The 24,644-nt window shown below is 46.8% G+C and overlaps 1 protein-coding gene and 1 long non-coding RNA gene across 9 annotated transcripts in view; one reads left to right on the forward strand and one right to left on the reverse strand.

Moving 5' to 3' along the window:
* LOC109490605 overlaps window positions 1–24,434 on the reverse strand; it is a 206,965-nt gene extending 182,531 nt beyond the window's left edge. For 2 of the 3 annotated variants that reach the window (XR_004620693.1, XR_004620692.1), the window contains exon 1: window positions 24,268–24,392. This is a non-coding gene — a long non-coding RNA (uncharacterized LOC109490605). Of the gene's footprint in view, window positions 1–24,267 lie in introns of all 3 variants that reach the window. The other variant, XR_002143939.2, reaches the window with a different exon arrangement.
* A 3-nt stretch (window positions 24,435–24,437) lies between these two features.
* Window positions 24,438–24,644, forward strand: part of HMGXB4 (HMG-box containing 4) — a 30,985-nt gene continuing 30,778 nt past the window's right edge. For 3 of the 6 annotated variants that reach the window (XR_004620691.1, XM_034643633.1, XM_034643634.1), the window contains exon 1: window positions 24,464–24,552. The gene's annotated coding sequence lies outside the window, so the exon portion shown is untranslated. Of the gene's footprint in view, window positions 24,553–24,644 lie in introns of all 6 variants that reach the window. The other 3 variants (XM_011232769.3, XM_034643636.1, XM_034643635.1) reach the window with 3 other exon arrangements.

The following is a 24,644-nucleotide window of genomic DNA, read 5'->3' on the forward strand; positions in this document are numbered from 1 at the left end:
CCCAAATGGTGGCGAGCTATGATGGATGGGGGGAGGATGGCGGGGCGATGGGCTGGCCTCAGGCGCAGACACTCCGCTGCCTGCCCTCCCTCCCCAGGCAACTGGAGCAGCCTCTCCAAAGGGAGTTTTAGTGATGAAACTCCAGGAAGATTAAAGCCACAAGTATAAACAATGGGGCTGATCGCAAGAAAAACTGGCTTGAGAAACAAAATAAAACCAGCCAGGAAGGATGGTACCTGGGGACGCTTCTCAGTGCCCTGCCCACATTCCCTCGGAGGCTCCTCCCAGTCCGGTGCCCACCTCTCAGCTTCTCAGGGCTTTGCTGTTAAAGGCTGCACCTGCGTTATTATCTCCTCCAGATAATAAGTGAAATAAGTCAAGCAGAGAAAGACAATTATCATATGATTTCTCTCATCTATGGAGTATAAGAACTAGGAAGATCGGTAGGGGAAGAAAGGGATAAAGAAAGGGGGGGTAATCAGAAGGGGGAATGAAGCATGAGAGACTATGGACTATGAGAAACAAACTGAGGGCTTCAGAGGGGAGGGGGGTGGGGGAATGGGATAGACCGGTGATGGGTAGTAAGGAGGGCACGTATTGCATGGGGCACTGGGTGTTATACGCAACTAATGAATCATCGAACTTTACATCAAACACCAGGGATGTACTGTATGGTGACTAACATAATATAATAAAAAACCATTAATAAATAAATAAATAAATAAATAAAATATGATCTTTCAAAAGAAAAAAAAAAAGGCTGCGCCTGCAAACTCTTTGGAAGCCTGCCCTTGGGCTACTAGAGCGGCTTTGCAGCTTTGCAGCCCCTTGGGGGCAGCTCTTAGCCAGTGACGTCTGGCATAAGGCTCCGAAAGCCCAGCAACCTTGCTCAGAGTGAGGACAGGCTCTGAGGTCCAACATACACTCCAGAGCATCCCACACGGGGTTAGGCTGATGCTGGGGCCTCACCTAAAGTTGAGAACTTGCTTGGCTTCTTTCCCTTCCCTGTCCTCCTCCCCCAATTCCCTTACAGGTGTTTCCTGGGAGTACCAACTTAATAAAGCATGTGGACACAAATGTTCATCTCAGGGTCTGCCTCCGGGAAGGACACAGGGTTTGCAGTCAGGAGACCTCTGCCAACTGAGACGGGCTATGCGAGTGGACCGTGGGAAGTCCAGGAGCCAATGGGACAGCAAGTATCCAGGGAAATAGGATGGGAGCTGAGGACAGCAGGACGGTCTCCAGAAGACCCACGCAGCACCCAGCAGAGCAAATCAGCTCCGATCTTCCAGACGCACGTTCAAGAAGCCTTGTGATGACATTACCAGACAAATAAGAAACTTCCTGACCCGTTTTCCACATCCCCAGGAGGGTGAGAAGTAGCAGTTCTCAGGGGAAGAGAGAGGACTATCCCCCTTCCTAAAGCCAGCGCCCCATCTGCACTGGCCCCCGTTGGACAGGGGAGGGAGGCAGACTACTTGGCAAGACACCAAAGTACCGACTAATAGATTGGACATTCCAATTTCTGAACCTACATTCTGTTTTGCACCTTAAAGTGACCATAGAACTTTCTCTTCCCTCAGCTGACCAGCAGAGCCACAGGGAGCACCCGAGTTTCCATCCAGGGCCAGGGAGGAAACAGCTCTCCACGAATCCAGGATTAGAGGGACAGAGGGGGCGGGGGAGACAACAATAAAGTGGCTTTGGGGATTAAACTCACAAGTCCTGGATGTTCAACATACAGGTTACACACCTGAGGCACCTCGGCCATTAGCATTATTACTACCATTTATATTGCAATTGATCTGCTTAGATATAGCGGTTTCTTATGCCGCTAAGACAGGCGATGTTGTCAGCAGGAAGGCCCCAGGGAGAATGGAAACAGAAAGCTCAGTCAGGAGGCTGCTGCCATCAGGGATGACATGGCAGACACCGGGACTGGCCACCCAAAGCCATCTGCACCCTGCTTGCCTCTGCCCCCCTCTACTTTGAAAGTGAAACACTCACCTGCCCGGCCTCCCTTGCAATGAGGGGACATCATGTGACACTGTTCTGGATGAAGAGATGCGGACGGAAGACCCTAGAGAGGGATTCTTCCCAACTAAAAAGACAAAGGTTCTCAATTGGGAGTTATGGCCCGGAACGTGGAAACGATGCTCAGAGAAGCAGCAGCTATTTTGTGACTGTGAGGTCTGAGGACCGTGGAGCCAGAGTCCCTGCTGATGTCATTGGGCTTCTGTCCCACCTCTGGCCTGCTTGTCCCACACTTCTTGCACGTGATAAATACACCCTTTGCCTTTTTAAGCTACCACAGCAGAGCTGTCTGGCCCTCGTTCCTCGCCAATATGGATGAGGAGGGCCGACCTAGAGAGGCTGTGGAGGGACAGGGGAAAATGTGCAGACACTTAGGAGGTAGAACTGATAATACTTGGTGTCTGATTGGATATGAAAGGAGAGAATCAGAGATGAAGAGCGTCTTTTCCAAAACAAGGAACAGTGGAGTCAGAACTGGGGCCCCTGGGTGGCTCAGTCGGTTGAGCGTCTGACTCTTGATTTCAGCTCAGGGCATGATCCCCGGGGTGGTGGGATCAAGCCCTGTGTCAGGCTCCGTGCTCAATGCAGAGTCTGCTTGAGATTCTCTCTCTCTCTCTCTCCCTCTGCCCCTACCCCCCACCTCACCCCAGCCAACCACAGGAAAGCCTCTGACAAAGATTAGGGCTCTGTCTCAGCCTGGGTTCCCCCAGAAGGAGCCCTTGAGGCACAGATTTGAGGACGAGAGGTATATTTGTGAGGTGACCCCAGAAAACAGCACGGAAGTTAAAAGTGAAAGGTGGGAGGCAGTGACGAAGGTGGAGTCATTGGGCAAGTGGCCCCATGAGCAGCGGGAGGTCCACCCTGCTGCAGAGTGCTGGGAGCAAGCGGGAACAGCAGCCCCAGAGCCACCCCCTGAAGGGACAAGGGAACCGCCAACACCCATCAGTCATGAGATGGGGGCTGCTGCTAGGGGCTGATTCTCCACACTTCCTGCTGCTGCCCCTGCCGAGGGGCCCGTAGAAAGCTCCGGGGGCAAAGAGAGAGAGGCAGATGCTGCCCAAAAAGGCAGCTGGTGAGCACTTTAGTAGAGTCAAGAAAGGCAGGGCACCCCAGCCTCTGCTCCCAGCGGCCTAAAAGGAAGGAAACCGAGTCTGCATCAGTGCCACAGACTTTCTGACCTCCCCTCTAAGTCTACCCAAGGAGGGATGAGCAGAAGTGGAAAGAGCATGGAGGGGCAGGGCCTTGGTAGCCCCACAGCCGGCAAGAGGGGGTGAGGGTGGACGGTGGGCAGGACAGCGAGCACGTCTTCATGGAGCCCTCTGAGGAACACGCGCAGGGGCCCCTTTGCTCTCAACCTTCCCCATCCCCCTCCCAGGGCAGATCCCTGGGGCTGCAGATCCGGCTGAACTGGAGAGAGAGGAGAGCATTAAGTGGAATGTGGAACTGAGGTTCTCAGTGGCAAATAACCAAAGAGCTTTAGGACCTGCCTGCAGGGGTGTCAGAGGCAGGGAGTGGCGCATGCTGTGTCCCCACCTGGTTGACAAGGTTTGGTACATCCATATGACGACCAGTGACTGAGGACCAGACACAGAGCCATGGGCTTCTCCCAGGTGAGCTCATATACTCCTCCTTGCAACCTTCCAAGGAAGGTATTACTGTCCCCACGGCACAGCTGAGAGCCGTGAGGCCTGGAGAGGTAACACAGTTTGCTTGGGATCATACAGCTAATACATGGCAGGGTCTACACTCAAACCCAGGCGGCTCTGCCCGACTTGCAGATTAATTTTGGATGCCTTGGTCATCGACTGGTAGATGGACAGACAAATCATGATACACGCATACAAGAGAATACTAGTCAGTATAAAAAAAGAACAGACTACTGATGTATCAGAACATGGGTGAATCTCGAAAACACGGTAAGTGGAAATAAGCCACACACAAAAGATGACATTCGGTCGGATTCCATTTATATACATTCTATAAAAGGCAAAACAAAGTGACGGAGAGCAGATCCGTGGTGGCCAGGGCCCCAGAAATAAGGAAGGCAAGAGGGCACGAGGAAATTTGCGGGTGGGGGCAGGGGGCTGTGATAGAAATGTTCTGTATCATTACTGAATACATTTGTCCAAACTTAAAATTGCCCACTTGAAATAGTCAATCACACTGTATATAAATGGTACCTCGATAAAGCTGATAAAATGTTGAACCGCCTCGAGTTGAAGGCAGTGGGATATGATGGTGAACATGGGTCTGGAGCCAGAGGAAGCACCTGGGCTTGCAGAGAGATTTGTGGGTCATCGGGATGTCCATGATTGACACCCAGAGCGTGGAGGAAGAATGCACAGAGCAAGGAGGGCAAAAAAGGGAGGGTGCAAGCCTGCAGAGCCTCGAGAGGCAGGGCCAAGCTCAAGAAGGAGATTGCAAAGGAACCATCAGAGCAGTGGGAGGGAAATCAGGAACAGTGCCCAAGAAGTGAGCAGAGTAGTCAAGTGTAGGTCCTTGACTTCTCCCGGGCTGCGGTGGCCCTGGCAGCCAGGGTTGCAGACCGAAAGGAAGAAAAAGCCAGTGGAGGCAGCAAGGAGAATCAGGTAGGAAGGGAGCAGAGTCCTCCCTGGGGCTTCGTGGATAGTAAAGGTTGACTTGCCTCCTCCCTCTCCCCTGCCCACTGTGTTCACCCAGTGTTATTCCGATTCCTCAGACACAGAAACAGAACAGCCCACCCCCTCAAGCCGTTAGCAGAACCAAGGTGACTCTGGCCATTGCTAAGGCATGGGCTGGAAGGGAGGGCAGAAACAGACGGCGGAAATCAAAGGAAAGGTGGCAGAGCAGAAAAAGGAGAGGGGGAGAGGTTAAGATGGCGGAGGAGTAGGGGACACCTTTTTCAGCCGGTCCCCTGAGTTGAGCTGGATAGGTACCAGACCAGCAGGAATATCCACGGAATCAGCCTGAGACGCAGGAAGATACATCTGGATCTCTACAAATGAACATCTCCAGCGCTGAGTATCGAGGTACGAAGCGGGGAGCCGTGAAACCGCGCACAGATATCGGAAGCTAAACAGAAGGGGGAGGGAGCCGCCGTGTCAGGGCGCCGGGAAGCGGTAGCCACCTGCAAGGGGGAGTGGACAGACCGCGGACCCGCACGCTTGAGACAGCAGGCTGAGAAGGGAGCTCCGGGAGCGTACGCGAGAAGGCTGGCGGTTGGCGGGCCACCTGCACGGGGGAGCAGGCGGACTCGCGGACGGCACCCGCGAGACAACAGACTTAGAACGCGAGCTCCAGGAGCGCGCGCGCAGGGCGGCTGGCGGGCCACCTGCACCGGGGAGCGGGCGGACCGCGGACCCGCACTCTGGAAACGGCAGACTGAGTCCGTGAGCCGGGAGCGTGCACCACCAAGCATCTCACGGAGCTCCGGAGCTCCGGTGTGCTCACTGGATCGAGGCTGAGACCGGGAGCTCCGGGAGCGTCCGCGGGGCGGCTGGCGGCTGGAGGGCCACCTGCACGGGGGAGCAGGCGGACTCGCGGTCAGCACCCGTGAGACACCAGACTGAGACGGGGAGCTCCGGGAGCCCGCGCGGGGCGGCTGGCGGCGGGCGGGGTTGGAAACACAAAGGACAGAGACGTGCCGGCCCTGGAAGTGAGGGCTGGGACGCCGGGTGTGGGGCGCACAGCCCGGGATGCTGCAGGGTTGAGCAGCACCAACAGAAACAGAGTTAAAGTGGCCAGAACATCAGTGGAGAACGATCCGCGATCCCTCTGTTCTGAGACAGAGGCTGAATTTCAGCCGCTGCTGCTCTCTCAGAAGAGGCATAGCAAACCGCCAGGGAAAGCCGCCAGAGAACAAAAGCCCGGAAATACCGGCTCACAGGGTGCCCATCCCCATCCCCCCTCGCAAGGGACACAGAGACTCTACCCAAACAGGGTTTTCTGAGTACCTGCAGGCAGGCCCCTCCCCCAGAAGGCAGGCTGAAAAATCAAGAAGCCCACAACCCGGAGCGCCTGAGTGGCGCAGTCACCAAGCACCTGTCTTCGGATTAGGGTGTGATCACAACGCTCCGTAAGGAGTCCTTCATCGGGCTTCTCCACCGGGAACCTGCTTCTTCCTCTCCCACTCCTCTGCTTGGGTTCCCTTTCTTGCTGACTGTCTCTCTCTCTCTCAAATAAATAAATAAACTCTTTAAGGAAGAAGCCCACATCCCTAAGATCTCTATAAAACAAGGGCGCACGGCCTGGGTCCCAGTCAACACTTGGGCTCTGGACAACCCTGCAATCTCTCTTCATCAGAATGACGAGAAGGAGAAGTCCCCCCCAGCAAAGAAAAGATAATGAGTCTGTGGCCTCTGCCACAGAATTGGCCTCGGCCACAGAATTAATACATATGGATGTATCCCAATTATCAGAAATGGAATTCAGAGCAACAATGGTCAAGATGATGAGTAAACTTGAAAAAAGCATCAGAGAAAGCGTTGCTGAGAATATAGAATCCCTAAGGGCAGAAATGAGAGCGAATCTGACAGAAATTAAAAATTCTATGAGCCAAATGCAGTCAAAACTAGAGGCTCTGACGGCCAGGGTCACCGAGGCAGAGGAACGCGTTAGCGAATTGGAGGATGGGTTAGTAGAAGAAAAAACGAAAATAGAAGCTGGTCTTAAAAAAATCCACGCCCACGAATGTAGATTACGGGAGATTACTGACTCTATGAAACGATCCAATGTCAGAATCATCGGCATCCCTGAAGGGGTGGAGAAAAACAGAGGTCTAGAAGAGATATTTGAACAAATTGTAGCTGAAAACTTCCCTAATCTAGCAAGGGAAACAAGCATTCGTGTCCAAGAGGCAGAGAGGACCCCATCCAAGCTCAACCAGGACAAACCTACGCCACGGCATGTCATAGTGCAATTCGCAAATATTAGATCCAAGGATACAGTATTGAAAGCGGCCAGGGCAAAGAAATTTCTCACGTACCAAGGCAAAGGTATCAGGATTACGTCAGACCTGTCTACAGAGACCTGGAATGAGAGAAAGGCTTGGGGGGGCATTTTTAAAGCTCTTTCAGAGAAAAACATGCAGCCAAGGATCCTTTATCCAGCAAAGCTGTCATTCAGAATTGATGGAGAAATAAAGACGTTCCAAAATCGCCAATCATTAACCAATTTCGTAACCACGAAACCAGCCCTACAGGAGATATTAAGGGGGGCTCTATAAAGGTAAAAAGGCCCCAAGAGTGATACAGAGCAGCAAGTCACAACCGATACAAAGACTTTAAAGAGAAATGGCATCATTAAAATCATATCTGTCAATAATCTCTATCAATCTAAATGGCTTAAACTCTCCCATAAAACGCCACAGGGTTGCAGATTGGATAAAAAGACATGACCCATCCATTTGCTGTCTACAAGAGACTCATTTTGAACCCAAAGATGCATTCAGACTTAGAGTAAGGGGATGGAGTACCATCTTCCACGCAAATGGACCTCAAAAGAAAGCTGGAGTAGCAATTCTCATATCAGATAGACTGGATTTTAAACTAGAGGCCATAGAGAGAGATACAGAAGGGCACTATATTATTCTTAAAGGAAGTATTCAACAAGTGGATATGACAATTATTAATATATATGCCCCCAACAGGGGAGCAGCAAGATACACAAGCCAACTCTTAACCAAAATAAAGAGACATATAGATAAGAACACAGTAATAGTAGGGGACCTCAACACCCCACTATCAGAAATAGACAGAACACCCTGGCAAAAACTAAGCAAAGAATCAAAGGCTTTGAATGCCATACTCGACGAGTTGGACCTCATAGATATATATAGAACACTACACCCCAGAACCAAAGAATACTCATTCTATTCAAATGCCCATGGAACATTCTCAAGAATAGATCATGCTCTGGGACACAAAACAGGTCTCAGCCAATACCAAAAGATTGAAATTATCCCCTGCATATTCTCAGACCACAACGCTCTGAAATTGGAACTCAACCACAAGGAAAAACCTGGAAGAAACTCAAACACTTGGAGGCTAAGAACCATCCTGCTCAAGAATGACTCGATAAACCAGGAAATCAAAAAACAAATTAAACAATTTATGGAGACCAACGAGAATGAATACACAACGGTCCAAAACCTATGGGATACTGCAAAGGCAGTCCTAAGGGGGAAATACATAGCCATCCAAGCCTCACTCAAAAGAATAGAAAAATCTAAAATGCAGTTTCTATATTCTCACCTCAAGAAACTGGAACAGCAACAGAGGGACAGGCCTAACCCACTGACAAGGAAGGAGTTGACCAAGATTAGAGCAGAAATCAATGAATTAGAGACCAGAACCACAGTAGAGCAGATCAACAGGACTAGAAGCTGGTTCTTTGAGAGAATCCATAAAATTGATAGACCACTGGCAAAACTTGTCCAAAAACAAAGAGAAAGGACTGAGATTATTAAAATTATGACTGAAAAGGGAGAGGTCACGACCAGCACCATTGAAATTGCAAGGATTATTAGAAACTTTTATCAACAGCTATATGCCAAAAAACTAAACAATCTGGAAGAGATGGAGGCCTTCCTGGAAACCTATAAACTACCAAGACTGAAACAGGAAGAAATAGATTTCTTAAATAGGCCAATTAACTATGAAGAAATTGAGTCAGTGATAAACAACCTTCCAAATAATAAAACTCCAGGCCCAGACGGTTTTCCTGGGGAATTCTACCAAACATTCAAAGAAGAAATAATACCTATTCTCCTAAAGCTATTTCAAAAAATAGAAACAGAAGGAAAGCTACCAAACTCATTCTATGAGGCTAATATTACCTTGATCCCCAAACCAGGCAAAGACCCCCTCAAAAAGGAGAATTACAGACCGATTTCTCTAATGAATATGGATGCCAAAATCCTCAACAAGATCCTTGCTAATAGAATCCAACAGTACATTAAAAGGATTATCCATCATGACCAAGTGGGATTCATACCTGGGATGCAAGCATGGTTCAACACTCGCAAATCAATCAATGTGATACATCATATCAACAAGAAAAGACTCAAGAACCATATGATCCTCTCAATTGATGCAGAAAAAGCATTTGACAAAATACAGCATCCTTTCCTGATTAAAACCCTTCAGAGTGTAGGAATAGAGGGTACATTTCTCAATCTCATAAAAGCCATCTATGAAAAGCCTACTGCAAGCATTATTCTCAATGGGGAAAAGCTGGAAGCCTTTCCCTTAAGATCAGGAACACGACAAGGATGCCCACTCTCGCCACTATTATTCAACATAGTACTAGAAGTCCTTGCAACAGCAATCAGAAGACAAAAAGGGATCAAAGGTATCCAAATCGGCAAAGAAGAAGTCAAACTGTCTCTCTTTGCAGATGACATGATACTCTATATGGAAAACCCAAAGGAATCCACTCCCAAACTATTAGAAGTTATAGAACAATTCAGTAAGGTGGCAGGATACAAAATCAATGCCCAGAAATCAGTTGCATTTCTATACACGAATAACGAGACTGAAGAAAGAGAAATTAGGGAATCCATCCCATTTACAATAACACCAAAAACCATGCGTTACCTTGGAATTAACTTAACCAGAGACGTAAAGGACCTATATGCTAGAAACTATAGATCACTTTTGAAAGATATTGAGGAAGACATAAAAAGATGGAAAAATATTCCATGCTCATGGATTGGAAGAATTAACATAGTTAAAATGTCCATACTACCCAGAGCAATCTACACTTTCAATGCTATCCCGATCAAAATACCGAGGACATTTTTCAAAGAACTGGAACAAATAGTCCTTAAATTTGTATGGAACCAGAAAAGGCCCCGAATCTCCAAGGAACTGTTGAAAAGGAAAAACAAAGCTGGGGGCATCACAATGCCGGATTTCGAGCTGTACTACAAAGCTGTGATCACAAAGACAGCATGGTACTGGCACAAAAACAGACACATCGACCAATGGAACAGAATAGAGAACCCAGAAATGGACCCTCGGCTCTTTGGGCAACTAATCTTTGATAAAGCAGGAAAAAACATCCGGTGGAAAAAAGACAGTCTCTTCAATAAATGGTGCTGGGAAAATTGGACAGCTACATGCAAAAGAATGAAACTTGACCACTCTCTCACACCATACACAAAAATAAACTCCAAATGGATGAAAGACCTCAATGTGAGACAGGAATCCATCAAAATTCTAGAGGAGAACATAGGCAACAACTTCTATGACATCGGCCAGAGCAACCTTTTTCACGACACATCTCCAAAGGCAAGAGAAATAAAAGATAAAATGAACTTATGGGACTTTATCAGGATAAAGAGCTTCTGCACAGCCAAGGAAACAGTCAAAAAAACTAAGAGACAGCCCACGGAATGGGAGAATATATTTGCAAAGGACACCACAGATAAAGGACTGGTATCCAAGATCTACAAAGAACTTCTCAAACTCAATACACGAGAAACAAATAAACAAATCATAAAATGGGCAGAAGATATGAACAGACACTTTTCCAATGAAGACATACAAATGGCTAACAGACACATGAAAAAATGTTCAAAATCATTAGCCATCAGGGAAATTCAAATCAAAACCACACTGAGATACCACCTTACGCCAGTTAGAATGGCAAAGATAGACAAGGCAAGAAACAACAATTGTTGGAGAGGATGTGGAGAAAGGGGATCCCTCCTACATTGTTGGTGGGAATGCAAGTTGGTACAGCCACTCTGGAAAACAGTGTGGAGGTCCCTTAAAAAGTTAAAAATTGAACTACCCTATGACCCAGCCATTGCACTACTGGGTGTTTACCCCAAAGATACAGACGTAGTAAAGAGAAGGGCCATATGCACCCCAATGTTCATAGCTGCATTGTCCACAATAGCCAAATCATGGAAGGAGCCGAGATGCCCTTCAACAGATGACTGGATTAAGAAGCTGTGGTCCATATATACAATGGAATATTACTCAGCTATCAGAAAGAACGAATTCTCAACATTTGCTGCAACATGGACGGCACTGGAGGAGATAATGCTAAGTGAAATAAGTCAAGCAGAGAAAGACAATTATCATGTGATTTCTCTCATCTATGGAACGTAAGAACTAGGATGATCGGTAGGGGAAGAAAGGGATAAAGAAAAGGAGCGTAATCAGAAGGGGGAATGAAACATGAGAGACTATGGACTATGAGAAACAAACTGAAGACTTCAGAGGGGAGGGGATGGGGGAATGGGATAGACTGGTGATGGGTAGTAAGGAGGGCACGTATTGCATGGTGCACTGGGTGTTATACGCAACTAATGAAGCATCAAACTTTACATCGGAATCTGGGGATGTACTGTATGGTGATTAACATAATATAATAAAATAAAATTTAAAAAAAAGTATTTTAATAAACAAAATAAACAAATAAGCCATGAAAAAAAAAAAAGAAAAAGAAAAAGGAGAGAGGACACGGAGAGAATCTAGGGTAACATCTAGCAGGAAGGAGCCCTAGGGGTGAATTCTATCCAACATCGCCCTACCTGTAAACCTGAGCAACTGGGACCATGGAAATCTATTGTCTGGGAGCTCAAGAGCAGCAGGCTTCCAGCCTCCCAACCCTGAGCTACCAAAGTATTTGCACGAACCAGGAGAATACTGATTTAGGAAACCTGAAGCTTATTCAGAGAGCCCTCTTTGGAAACATGGTCCGTTATGAATGCAAAATTGGGTGCAAAAGTAGAAGGGGTCTGTGCAGGTGAAGGACCCTGAAGGTCCTTTACTGACTTGTATAGCAGTTCCTCCTCTGACCACAGCAAAGGGCCAGAGGAAAGCATTTCTAAACTGGCCCAACAGCACCCCCTAGTGGACACATGGAGGAAAGCCTCCAAGAGCCCGGAACCTGTCTGACGGGCACCTGCACAACGCAGAGCCAGGGAGATCAATTTGGCCATCAGCTTCCTCCGCGTCCCTCATCAGCCTGTAGCCCCACCCTCTGGCCCCAGGGCTGTATAATCATTATCAGGGGCCCAGAGATCCGCATCTAGATGTACAGTTACTCGTACCTCGATTTGAAGGAAGTAACTACCCTTCTTGAGCTTCGGTTTCTTTTCCCGTAACTAAGATGTATCTAAATAAGATTAAGTAGGGCCGCCTGGGTGGCACAGCGGTTAAGTGTCTGCCTTCGGCTCAAGGCGTGATCCCGGCGTGATGGGATTGAGCCCCACGTCAGGCTCCTCCGCTGTGAGCCTGCTTCTTCCTCTCCCACTCCCCCTGCTTGTGTTCCCTCTCTCGCTGGCTGTCTCTATCTCTGTCGAATAAATAAATAAAATCTTTAAAAAAATAAAATAAATAAGATTAAGTGTCTACTTCAGAGGGTGGTTCTAAGAATCCAGTAAGATGACTCACATAAGTGCTGTCTGATACAAAGGGCATTTTGATATGTAAATCAGGTTTTCAGGAATATGTCCTGACATTGGCATATTTTTCAGCCTCTCTATCTACCCTTGGGAAGAAATCACCTGTCCTATGCACTCAAGAAAACCCGCCCAAGGCCCCAGTTACACTGCACAGGGTAGAGAGGGTGTGTGTCCACCTCACGCACCACTCTCCAGACCCCAGAAGAGTGAGGGGGAGTTGACTCATCTCCAACCCCCCACCCTGGCATTTCTCTGTCTCCCAGGCTATCACAGGCTTTAGAAAAAACCACCACGTGGGGTACCCAGAAGGCTCAGTCGGTTAAGCAGTCAAGTGTCTGCCTTCAGCTCGGGTGATGATCCCGGGGCCCTGGGATTGAGCCCCGTGTCGGGCTCCCTGCTTAGAGGGGAGCCTGCTTCTCCCTCTCCCTGCCTCTTCTCCCCTTGCTTGTGCTCTCTGTCTTTCTCTCTGTCAAATAAATAAAATCTTTATTAAAAACAACAACAACCACATGAATAGACGCCTGGAGGGCCCCTACACGATGCAAGACGGATGGGGCTAAGGGAGTATTTTCTTTTTTGACATATTTTGACAATTTCAGATTGAGAAAGAAGTTGCAAGAATTTAGCACAAAGAATCCTCATGTGCCCTTCCTTCAAATTCCCCACACGTGCACTTGTACTACACACAGGCCTTCTCCCTTTCTCAGTCCCTCCCTCTTGATAGATGGGTGTCTGTGTTGTCTCCGAGCCATCTAGAGAAAGTTGCAGGCATCATACTCCTTTGCCCCCAAGTCTTCAGTGCATGTTTCTCAGCAAGGTCATTCTCTTACACAACCACAGCCCAATTATCAAAATTAGGCAATTAACATAAATGCAATACCATCATCTACTGCAGGAATCTCATTTAGATGTCACCCACTGTCCCGATAATGTCATCCATGCAAAAGAAAATCCAGGATCATGATTGCGTTCAATTGTTCTGTCCTTTCAGTCTCCGTTAATCTGCAACAGTTCCACAGCTGTGTGCGTGTGCGTGTGTGTGTGTGTGTGTATGCACATTCCACACACGCTTCATGACATTTTTTAAGAGTATTTTTAAAGCAGATTTAGGTTTACAACAAAATTGAGAAGGAGGTACAGATTTCCCTCATATCGCCCGGCACAGACATTTTTTAAGAAGATAGGCCAGTCATACTGTGGACTGTCCTTCGTTTTGAGTTTGTCTGATGCTTGCTCATAATTAGATTCAGGTTAAGCATCTTTGGCAAGAACACCAAAAATCCATCATGCTATCAATTTATCATGTAACCCTGGGTATATCACTTAACCTTTCTGAATGTCACTCTCCTCATCTGAGAAACCAACAGGATGAGACAAGCCAATTACCAAAAGGAGTTCTTATGGGAATAAGATGTGTTATCTCGAACTACCAAGCGGATGAACTGCTATCTGTGAACGTGATCTACAGTTTCCTGGGTAGCGGGGAATGGGCAGATACGTACATCATGCTGATTTCTCTCATGCTGGATTGGACCAGGAAACTGCAGCTTTAAGAATGTTTTGGAAGAGTGAGATTCAAGAGGTCATTAAGGTTATTTCAGGTCTGGGTGAAAGGGACCGCATTGTTTCCATCACCTAGAATCAACCTTGATCAGATATCTCACGGATAAGAGGAATGGAGCACAGGGGGAGAGATGGAAGCCCACAGGTCAGGCAGAACAGACCTCAGGAAGCCACGGGTAGAAAAAATACAGAAATCCATTCAACCACATTGGAAAGCAACTTGGCAATCTCTGGCAAAGGTAAATATATGCCCTTGGATACAGCATGGCCATTCCAGGGAGTCTCCTCAAGGAAATTCTCACACAATTGCACAAGGGACTTGAAGAAGATTATTGTGCTACAGCTTATAATGATCATTTAAATGGATACGATGTAAATGCCCATAGTCACGGCAATGAATAAATCAAATATGGCACACTGCAAAAACAGAGTACTATACAGCTGCAAAAATTAAATACTTGGACATACTTGCACCAACGGAGACTGAGAACAAAGACGTGTGTGTGTGTGTGTGTGTGTGTGTGTGTGTGTGTTTTACAGCTTGATCTCTGATGCTGGTATTTTACATCTTCTTTTCTTTCAACTGTATTGGTCTTCTCAAAGGACAACCTTTTTAAAATAAGCCTTTTATTTGGAATAATTTTATTTTTTTAAAGATTTTATTTCTGGGGCGTCTGGGTGGTTCAATCATTAAGCGTCTGCCTTCAGCTCAGGGCCTGATCCCAGGGTCCTGGGATCGAGCCCCACGTCGGGCTCCCTGCTCTGCTGGGAGCCTGCTTCTTCCTCTCCCGCTCCCCCTGCTTGTGTTCCCTTTCTCGCTGGCTGTCTCTCTCCCTGTCAAATAAAGAAATAAAATCCTTTCTAAAATTAAATAAATAAATAAATAAAGATTTTATTTCTTTATTTGACAGAGAGAGAGAGAGCACAAGCAGGGGGAGCGGCAGAGGGCAAGGGAGAAGCAGGCTCTCCGCTGAGCAGGAGCTTGATGCCAAACTCGATCCCAGGACCCCAGGATCATGACCTGAGCTGAAAGCAGATGCTTAAGTGACTGGGCCACCCAGGCGCCCCTCTACGATGCTTTAAGGTTCTCCTCTATCCCTGGTTTTAAGCAAGTAGACTATGATGTCCCCTGGTGTCATATTCTTTATGTTTGTGAGTTTGGAAATTCAGAATATTTTCTTTCATTATTTTTCTAATGAATATATATATATAATTTTTTTAAAATCCACTCTCTCCTCTTTCACAGACTCAAATTATTCTTCTATTAAGCTTACAGTTTTCCCACAGTTCATGGATACTCTTCATTTTGGGGGGTCTTTTTTCACCGTGCTTCATTTTGGATTGTTCGTCTCACTCGACCTTCAAAGTTCATTCACCTTCCTTTCTTGAGTATCTAATTGGTCATCAATGCCAGCTCGCATGTTTTTCATCTCAGACATCGTAGATTTCACTTGTAGGAATCCTAAGTCCTTTTTTTTTTACGTTTTTGACACCTATATGTCAGCATAACAGACATGTTTTAAAGTGCACATACTTAAAGTGTGATATTTGATGGAGTTTTGACATAGTTTACACAACTGAAACAATCACTACAATCAAGGTAATGAAATACTACCCATTATGTTGGTGGACCACAGCAGACTCAAACTAGAAATCAAGAACAGAAAGATAACAGAAGAATTTCCACGTGCTTGAAAACTCAGCAACACACTTCTAAATAATCCTTGAGTTAAAGAGGAAGTTTCAAAGAAATACACAAAAGTGCCGAACTGAATGTAAATGCGATACATCAAAATTCACAGGACAACAGCAGAGCAGGGCTAAGGAGGACACTGACAGTACTAAATACATCAGAAAAAAAGGATGTGTCTAAAATCAGTCACTGAAGCTTCCACCTCAAGAACCTAGAAAAAGAAGGCAAAAAATCAAACCCAAAGCCAGCAGAAAGAAGGAAACAACAAAGAGCAGAAATCAATGAAATTGAAAACAGAAAAACAATGGAGGAAATCAGTGAAACAAAGATCAATAAAAGTGACACAGGAAGAAAGAAAACACAAATTGCCAGGACCAGAAATGAAACGGGGTATCACTACAGACCCTGCAGACACCAGAACAATAAGTTAATATTAAGAACAACTCTACATACATTTGCAGGTTTATGCTTTTTATTTTATTTATTTGACAGAGCAAGCACAAGTAGGAGGAGCAGCAGGCAGAGGGAGAGGGAGAAGCAGGCTCCCTGCTGAGCAGGGAGCCGGATGCGGGGCTCGATCCCAGGAACCTGGGACCATGACCTGAGCCGAAGGCAGACGCTTAACTGACTGAGCCACCCAGGCGCCCCTTTATGACTCTTTCTTTTTTTTGACAGATAAAAAAATTACATATATTTAAGGTATACAACATCTGTTTTGATATATGTGTACATTGTAAAAAAATAACACAATCAAACTAATTAACATATCCGTCACCTCCCATAGTCACTGTGTGTGCGTCTGTCCTTATACTTGAGATCTACTCTCCTAGCAAATTTCAAGTACATGATACACTGGTATTAACTACAGTCACCATGCCTTACACTAGGTCTCCAGAATTTAGCCATCTTTTAACTGGAAGTTTGTACCCTTTGATCAATATCCTTCCTTTCTCCTCACTCCACCTCCAGCCTCTGCTAACCACCATTCCACTATAAGTTTGAGGAGTTTGGGTTTGAGGGAGGAGAGACTGGTTTTTCGGTTTAGTGGGGTATTGCCCGGTTTTTGTTTGTTTGTTTGTTTGTTTGGTTCCACATATAAATCTTTCTGGCTTATTTCACTTCACATAATGTCCTTGAAGATAGGTAGATAGGTAGGTAGGTAGGTAGGTAGGTAGGTAGGTAGGTAGGTAGATAGATAGATAGACAGACAGACAGACAGATCGATCACATTTCATTTATCTCCTCATCTATCCACAGACACTAGGTTGTTTCTAGATCTTGGCTATAGTGAATAATACCATGGTGGACATGAAAATGCAGGTATCTCTTTGAGATGGTGACTGTGACTTGATTTCTTTTGGGTAAATACCCAGAAGTGGAATTTCTGGATCACATGATAGTTCTATTTTTAACTTTTTGAGGAACCTCCACATTGTTTTCCACTGGCTACACCAGTTTACATTTGCACCAACAGTGCACAAGGGGTTCCTTCTTCTCCACATCCTCCCAACACTGGTTATCTTCTGACTTTCTGATGATAGCCATCTCTACCAGGTGTGAGGTGACCGCTCATTGTGGTTTTGATTCGCATTTCCCCGGTGATTAGTGACACTGAGCACATCATGCTTCTGTTGACCAGCAGTGGGTCTTCTTTGGGAAAATGTCTATCGAGATCCTTTGGCCATTTTTCAATTGGGTTCTCTGTTCTTATGCTATTGATTTGCATGAGTTCTTTATATGTTTTGGACATTAAACCCTTACCCAATATACGATTTGCAGGGGAGCCTGGGTGGCTCAGTCGGTTAAGTGTCAGACTCTTGATTTCGGCACAAGTCATGATCTCAGGGTTGTGAGCCTGGGTCCCACATCAGGCTCCATGATGGGTGTGGAGCCTGTTTAAGATTTTCTCTTTCCCTCATCCTCTGCCCCGCCTCCCCTAAAATATGTGTGTGTGTGTGGCTGTGTGTGTGTGTGTATGATTTCCAATTATTTTCTCCCATTCCATAGGGTACCTTTTCATTTTGTTGATTGTTTGGTCTGCTGTGCAGAACCTTTTTAGTTTGGAGTCCTCCTTGTTTATTTTTGCTTGTGTTGCCTTTGCTTTTAGTGTCATATCCCCAAAAGTCCTTGCCAAGACCAATGTCCAGGAGCTCTCCCCCTGTATTTTCCTCTGGACGTTTTACAGTTTCAAGTCTTCCGGTTAAGTCTTCAGTATATTTTGAGTTGAGTTTTGTATAAGATAAAGGAAGGACACATTGTTTGGGTCCTGAAATCTACATTCTTCTCCCCACCTTTCAGTGTCTTCTTACATTTGTTTCTTGTTTTTTTTTTTTTTTCCTTAAGAATTTATTTATTCATTTGAGAGAGAGACAGAGAGAGCACAAGCAGGAGGAGGGGCAGAGAGAGAAGGAGAAGCCGACTCCCCGCTGAGCACAGAGCCTGACCCCAGGGCTTGATCCCAGGATGCCAAGATCATGACCTAAGCCAAAGGCAGACACCCAACCATTGAGAGGCCCAAGAGCCCCTGTTTTTAGGGATTTTAGTTGTACTTAGTGGGAGGATCTTTCCAGAACCAGGTGACTTCCTGAATCCCTTTTACATCTTTCGTGTCTCTGCTTAACATGCTTAATCTTTGTTCTCTCCTCTTGAACACATGGAATATAGTTCTAATTACTGCTTTAATGTCCTTGCCTACAAATTCTATCATTTGTGTCTTTTATGGGTCTGTTTATATTGATTGATTTTTCTCCTCATTATGGGTCATGGTTGATTGCTTGTCTGCAAGCCTGGTGATTTTTATTGACTGCCAGAGACTGTGAATTTTAGCATTTAGCTGGCATGAACTGGATAGTCCTGGGGTTTGCTCTGTGATACAATTAAGTTACTTGGAAACAGTTTGATCCTCCCAAGGTTTGTTTTTAAGTTTTGTTAAGTGGGATCAGAGTAGCCTTTATTCTGGGCTACCTTTCCCCCACAGCCCAGTGCTCTGCCAGACACCCCATGAATTACAAGGTTTTTCCATTCTGGCTGACGAGAACCTGAATTATTCCCAACCCTGCGTGAACTATAGGAATTGTTCTCTCTAATCAGTTCTTTCCCCGGCTTTAGGTAGTTTTAAGCAGTTCTTTCCCCGGCTTTAGGTAGTTTCTTCACACACAGCCACTGCTCAGCAGAAAACTCGAGGGGAGCTCCCTATGGCTGCTCAGAAGCTCTTTCTGGGCGGGGCTCTCCTCATTCATACTCTGCCTGAGAATCCCAGCCACCTGACCTTTCCACACTCCCAGCTCTGTCTCCGCATCTCAGGAAGACCACCAGGCTCCATCTGGGTTATCCTTCCCTGTGCTGAAGTCTGGACACTTCAGGCAGTAAACTGAGGCAATCACGGGGCTCACTTTGTCCCCCACCTCTCAGGGATCGCAGTCCTGTGCTGCCTGATGTTCAAGGTCTAAAAACTCTTGTCTCCTATGTTGTGTCTGGATCTTTTTGTCAATTTTTTCGGGCAGCAAGAGAAATCTGGTCCCTGTTATTCCAATTTGGCTAGAAGCAAAGTCTCCCAAGGGTGGTATGTTGAATGAAAAACACAAATTGTTACCAAATGGTTCTCTAGCACTTACGTAGCTTTGTGAAACAATGATGGTATATTATTCGTGCATAATAGTAACTAACACATACAGCACCTTCCAGGTATCAGGTACTGCTGTGTAAGGGCTTCACTTTCCTTATTTCCATTTTGAGAAGATAGACATTAGGGCCCAGAGATGTCTAGAACTTGCTCAAGATCACACAGCTAGAAAGTAATGGGGTTAGACTTTAACCTAGTAAGTCCGGCTCCTGAATTAATGCCCTGAAACATTAATTAGGCTACTCTCTCACCTCTCATGCATACACGTGATCAGAACATGGACAGAAAGGACATGCACCAATTTCAACTCCTCTGAGAAAAGAGAGAAGGAAATGAGCTACTGGTACTGGAGATGGAGATGCGACTCAAAATGTATTCATGTTTTCTTTCCAAAAAAATTTTTAAATTAAATAAAATTTCAAAACAAGCCAATATAAGTAGAATAGGGATGCCTGGGTGGCTCAGTTGGTTAAGCGTCTGCCTTCGGCTCAGGTATGATCCTGGGGTCCTGGGATCAAGCCCTGCATCGGGCTCCCTGCTCAGCGGGGAGTCTGCTTCTCCCTCCCCCTGCTCTTTCGCTCTTGCTCTCTCTCTCAAATAAATAAATAAAATCTTTTTTAAAATAAAATATATAATATATAATATATATAATAATTAATAAATACATAAATACATATATAATAATGTTAACATTTGTTAATACAGGAGGTGGGTACATGAATATTTGTACTTTGAACTTATAAGCTTAAAATTATTTTCCTGCTTGGGGGGGGAGAAACAGAGGGTCACACCATCCGTGAGAAATGTGCAGTGGGGCAGAGAGACAGCCAGGTGGGGAGGAGAGGGCAGGTCCTGGCCCCGGCCCTTCCAGACTAAGTACAAACTCCCCGTGTGGCCCCAAGTCCCTCAGCACTCCCACTACTGACCCCACTGCTTGGCATTCTGAGGACATGACGAGGCCCTGAGCCTCCTTGCCTCCTTTTATCTGGTTTCTTCCACCAGGAACGCCTTTCCACCCTATCCCACCAACCATACCCCACAGCTCAAGGGCTTCCTCTTTCTTGGAGCCTAGGGACTGGGGAGCTCCTCTGGGCTCCAAAGGACAAAGGAGCCCCCAGCCAGCTCACACTAAGGGGGAGTGGGGATTCCGTGGCTCACGTGGTAAAGCGTGGAAGGGGCAGGGGACAGCCTGATTCAGGCACTGAGCATTTTCAAGCTCTCTCAGTGTCTTCTCACTTTCTCAGACAAGCTCCTGCCCTAGGAAAGCTCAAGCTACAGATTATGATTACCAGGCTGCAGTTACATGACCATTTCTGAGGTCTGCACACTGACGTCTGCTGCAGAAGACGAGTGAGGGAGCGCGCAAACCAAACCCATCGTTGCCACACCTTCTGTAACTCTCCCAAGCAGCTATCACCTCTGTCGCCCGGGTCCCAAGAAAAATGGTTGGTCCCACTCTTCATTCAACAACATCTAATCAAAAGGATTCACTGAATACCTACCATGTGGCTGGAGGGACAAAGATCCTATCCTTGAGGAACAGGGAAAGGACTTAAGCCAAAGGATGACTGGAATGCAGGGTGGGAGATGCATGTAATCAGGTGGGTGGAAACACAAGGCATGATTGGAGAGGGGGCACGCAAGCTACATCTTGAAGAATACATAGGAGCTTTCTGGGAGCCGAGTTGGTAAAACCAGTGGGGAGCAGGGGACGCACTACACACAAGGACATGTGCGCACAATGGCGTGGATGCACGATAGGGCACCGCATGCTTAGGGAGCCAGGAGATGGCCAGTGTGGCTGGGGCAGGTATTGAGGGATGTGCAGAATCAAGGCTGCATGCAAGATCCGAGCTACTCAAAAGAGGGAACAGAGCATCACTGCCTCATCACAGAAGATTTACTATTTGTCATCCCAGAAGAGATTCCTCTCTTCTTTTGTGGAACGACTCTCATCCTGTTCCAACTTAATGGTTCTGCCAAGAACAGCCCATCACAGCACAGAATGACCACATGACTCCAAGCCAACCAATCGTTCTTCCCTGGGATTCCTTCCCATGGAGTAGGTGTGGGGAAGCCCCCTTCCCTCTTTGGTCAGGAGACTCTCAGCAGAGGAGCCTGGGCTACCTGCAGCCATGATTCCAGGCCCATAAGGACAGCCAACTTGAGAGAAGAGAGGTGGGGGAAGGGATCTGAATCCCTGGATCCCGAGGCCTAGACAGCTGGCTTCGCTCTGGCTCTATGAGCCAGAAACTTCTTGTTGCTTACGGTAGTTTTAATTAGGTCCCATCACTTCCAGCCAAAAGGGCCCTGTCATGTGCATATCCATCGGGCCTGACGCAACAAACCTGTTCCAAACACAGCCAGAGAGGGCAAAGCACAGAAAAACAATCCGAAGAAGAAAACATCCAAATCAAGCACGACTTGATGGCCACCTGCTACTATCATGCGCTAGGCAGCTTCCTGGGGTCCAGCGGGCCAGAGAACAGCCCCAGCCCCAGGGAGCATCCGACCTTCACACATCTCAGATGCCATCCTCGTGTCATCACGAGACAAGGTGTTCCTACTCACAAAGGCCGCCATGACCAGGCCCCTTCCCACCTCAGGCTACCAAGCCATCCTCCTTTCTCCCTTTGCAAATTGCAGAAACAAAAGAACCATGGCAGGATACTCAGTCCAGAATATTTTTCCATCAAGGCTCAGAGGAAGGCCTTGCATCCGTTCCAGAAGCTACGGCCTCCCGGCCCCCACCACCAGCCCACTTCAGACTGAGCTGCCAGCCTCAGCCTCCGACCTCCGACTTCAAACCTCCGACCTCCGTGTGTGTACCTCATCAGAGGAACCCCCTTGATCACATTTTAATAACAATCCCCACCTCCACTCCCTCCTGGTATCCCTTACCCTACCTGGCATTTTTCTCTACCTTCGATTACCACCCAACATGGTCCCTATTTATTTATTTTCTGTCCCCCACCCCAATTAGAATGTAAGCTCGGGGAGGGGGGGTCAAAGACTCTGTTTTGTTCATTATTCTATTCTGAACACCCAGGACAGTGCCTGACGCATGTCATGTTTCCAATCAGTATTTGTTAAATGAATAAACAAACATGCAGTGATACAAAACTGGAGGAAGGGAACAGACTGAGGAGCAATGGACTTCAGGTCTACAGGAGGTTAAGATGGGCAATAATTTGATATGTCCAACCTCAGGTGGGATAAAAGAAGGGACTGGGTAAATGGGACCCTGAGGCAGGCAGCTCCACGCTAGTGGTAGGGCTGGGTGGACAGCTATTGTTCTTGCCTACCTAACACTCCTTTACCCATCTGACAATAACCCCTGATTTTCCTTGAGTTTATCCTGCTTTGGGGGGTGAGCCTGTGACCTGATTTAGCCCATCAGCATGCCCCACACCTTTGCTCATAGTGATGGCTGATCCAATTCAGGCAATGAGTCTCCCAAAACAAATGGGTAAAAGAAACTTCCTGTCCAGGGACACTGGTAGTAGAAAGGATGGTAAAGCCCAGAGGCGGAGTCATCACCAGGAACCTGAGAATAAAGCCAACTCAGAAGCAAGCACCTCTGTTAAGAGACTTGAGGCCCTCCCTGGATGCAGCCATGCCCACAGGTACTGAACATTTCAGTAATGTCAGCCAATAAAGTCTCCTTTTCTGGTGAGCTATTTTGAATTGGGATTATGTCACTCCCAACTGAAAACATCCTGACCAATACTGAAGAACAGAGGGGAAACACATTCTCACAGCTCTGCAATACCTCACAGGGAAGCCTAATGTCAGGCAAGGTGTCCCAGAAAAGCAATCCCGTACCTTTTGGTGAAACTTATTGACCCTCTTTCTGGTGAGCAGGATGGGGCCATGGTGGTCGTTTTATTTACTATTCACGGTTATATTTTGGGAATAAATACAACAACTTTGAATGTCTCTTTTAACATCTCAGCATCTCACAACAGTAAAAGCAATGATTAAACAGAATCCAATATTCTACTCAGTGCAGAAGGAGAGAGAGATTCACATGGTGAAAAGAGCACTGAACCAAGAGTCCAATAACCTGGCTTCTAATCCTTATCTGATCACTAACTAGCAGTGTGGTCTGAGTCAAATCATCTGCTTCTCTTGTTCTCAATTTCTAAGTCTGCAAGGTGAACAGCATTACTACATCCCCTTCAAGCACCATCCAATTCTGGACGGGAAAGCCCTCTTAAGATAGGGATTCCTAATCTTTGATGGGATCTAACGCCCAAAAAAACATACATATGCACAAACACATAATTTTGCACAGAGTTTCAGGGGGTTTACAACACTAGAAACCAATCTAGATCTCCAACCTCTCCATTCTACAGCAAGGAAGACACTAGCTTCTTCTTGAACTCCTTTAGTAATGGGGAGTTCACTATCTTACAAGGGAGCCAAACACGATTGAACTGCTCTAGAAAAATGAGTTTGTCTTCATATTGAACCAAGATCTTCACACAGTAATTTCTAACTATTAGTCCAAATTCTCCAGAGCAAATCAGAAAAACCCTCTTTCTCCTGTGTGTGGCCTCTCTTCATTTGTCTGAAGACTGTTTCCAACTTTCAAATGCAAATAATTTGTGAGGAGAAACGCAGAGGATTCACCATGCAAATTATGTTATGGTGCAATGTTAGAAAAATACACTCTGCCACCTCTTCCGAAATATGCCAACTACCCAAACATAAATGCCAAATTCCAAACAGGCACCGCTGCTATCAATCGGCATGACCTAGGTTTCCCAGAGAGAGCATTTATGTACAAAAACATCTCGAAGGACGGCATAGTCTTGTGGAAAGAGCACTTCAGTAAGACTCAGAAGACTTGGAGTAGTACCCGCCTCCTCCCCCAACTACCTGTATACGGTTGGGCAACTCACTTAACCTCTCTGAGCCTGTTTCTCTTCTATAAAATGTGACCAAACCTACCTCACAGGGATGCAGTGAGGATTAAATGATACAATGTTCATAAAGCTTCCAGCCCAAGCCTGGCCCCACAGCAAATTCTCAATCAACTCCAGTCCCCGGGCTCAGCAAGCGGTGCGCTTCTTTCGATGCGCTCGGCGCTCCGTTAGGAGCGGGATTCCCCTTCGCCAGCCGGCGCCTGCGCTCTGGGCTCGACTGAGGCTCCCTGGCCGCTCGCGCTTTTCTCTCCTTCTCCAAGATGGCGGCGGTCGGCGGCGCTGAGGCGGGATCCGGGCGAGCCGAGTGAAGGTAGCGGCGAGCGGAGCCCCCACGAGGCCGGCCTGGGCCCCCTCCCCGAGGCGGCAGCGGCCCCGCCCCGCCACCACCCGCCGCTTGGGCCC

This window comes from Ailuropoda melanoleuca, chromosome 15 (genome assembly GCF_002007445.2).
Source record: "Ailuropoda melanoleuca isolate Jingjing chromosome 15, ASM200744v2, whole genome shotgun sequence".
NCBI lineage: Eukaryota > Metazoa > Chordata > Mammalia > Carnivora > Ursidae > Ailuropoda > Ailuropoda melanoleuca.